At 44.9% G+C, this 1,895-nt stretch overlaps 1 non-coding gene across 1 annotated transcript; it reads right to left on the bottom strand.

Moving 5' to 3' along the window:
* Window positions 1-709: 709 nt before the first annotated feature.
* On the bottom strand, window positions 710-792 carry trnal-uaa (transfer RNA leucine (anticodon UAA)). The gene has a single exon. It is a non-coding gene; the product is annotated as a tRNA-Leu (tRNA).
* Between the last annotated feature and the right edge of the window lie 1,103 nt (window positions 793-1,895).

Raw genomic sequence — 1,895 nt, 5'->3', positions numbered from 1 at the left:
GAGCGACAGATAGAGAGAGAGACAAAGATATAAACAGACAATGATGGAAATACTCAGCAGGTTAGAGACAGGAACTACCAGCGACAGGCAAAGAGAGACAGACAGGCAGAGGCATAGACAGACAGAGATGATGGGAAAGAGAGAGACAGTCAGACAGAGAGATTGAGAGAATCCCATTCTAACAGAACTGGACACCGTGAGAAAGAGACAGACACATTGCGAGACAGAGACAAACAGGGAAACAGGGAGAGACAGACAGCGAGATAGAGACAGAGAGAGGCAGAAAGTTTTAGACTGAGAGGGAGGGTCAGACTGAGTGAGACAAAGACTCAAATACTTACATACACAGATATGTGTTTGCGTGCTCCATCAAGAGAGTGAGGCAAATAGTGATGGAATGACAAGAAAAAGAGGGAGACAGACACATACATCGAAACGAACTCATCAGGTTAGAGACAGGGACCAACACAGACAGGTAAAGACATGATGGGAAAGAGGGAGTTGGTCCCTTTGGAACAGAACCGGATCCAGTGAGGCAGACTGAAAGAGACAAAGATGCAAACACATGCACAGCTCTCGAAAGCGAGAGAAAGAGGCACAGATACATTTCATTATCTGCTCAGAGTGTCACCGAAACATGCAAATGCAAGAGATGAAAATCGGGTATCACTAAGCAACATGGGAAATAATCTCTGTTTAATTAAGCAAATACCAGGAGTGGGGTTCGAACCCTCGCGGGTAGAAACCCATTGGATCTTAAGCCCGACGCCTTAACCACTCGGCCATCCTGGTCGGGTCAGCGATTAGATTCTGTCTCTGTGGGAATCTGGGCTTCAACTCCACCCCCATAGACACACACAAACACAGAGGTTTTCAGGGAGCATTTTCGATCATTTTTCGTCATATTGACACGGGCGCAACTCTCCTATTCTTATTCGAGTAAGGCTCTGGGACCTTTCACATCCACCCGAGGGTGCAGATGAAGCTTCAATTTAACTTTTCATCCGATGGTCAACAGCTTCAACAATGCAAAATTCCCTAAGTATTGTATTTCAGTGTCTGCCAAGATGATGCGCTCAAGTCTCAGAGAGGCAGTTACACACACGACCTTCTGAATGGAGCCACTGAAACAAAGCCGATACCAAAGATCACAACCGTATTATTTTCCCCAATTTTTTTTTTAAGTTCCAGGACATACCAAATTCTTGGTGATGATTTCCATAGACAGTTGCACATACACAGAGACGTACATGCAGATAGACATACACAGACACACACACACATACAATAACCAAAAATATACACGCATCAACATAGAAACATAGAAATTAGTTGCAGGAGTAGGCCGTTCGGCCCTTCGAGCCTGCACCACTATTTAATAAGATCATGGCTGATCATTCAACCTCAGTACCCATATCCTGCTTTCTCTCCATACCCCTTGATCCCTTGAGCCGCAAGGGCCATATCTAACTCCCTCTTGAATATATCTAACGAACTGACCTCAACAACTTTCTGCGGTAGAGAATTTCACAGGTTAATCACTCTCTGAGTGAAAACGTTTCTCCTCAACTCGGTCCTAAATGGCTTACCCTTATTCTTAGACTGTGACCCCTGGTTCTCGAACTCCCCAGCAACAGAAACATTCTTCCTGCCTCTCACTTGTCCAATCTCGTTAGAATGTTATATGTTTCTATGAGATCCCCTCTCATTCTTCTAAATTCCAGTGGATACCAGCAGAGTTGATCCAGTCTCTCCTCATATGTCAGTCTTGCCATCCCTGGAATCAAGCTGGTGAACATTCGCTGTGCTCCCTCAATAGCAAGGACGTCCTTCCTCAGATTTGGAGATCAAAACTAACAAATTATTTAACGTGTGGCTTCACCAAGGCCCTGTAC

The sequence above is a fragment of the Pristiophorus japonicus genome, chromosome 23, assembly GCF_044704955.1.
Source record: "Pristiophorus japonicus isolate sPriJap1 chromosome 23, sPriJap1.hap1, whole genome shotgun sequence".
Lineage (NCBI taxonomy): Eukaryota > Metazoa > Chordata > Chondrichthyes > Pristiophoridae > Pristiophorus > Pristiophorus japonicus.
This window is presented reverse-complemented; position numbering and strand designations above follow the sequence as displayed.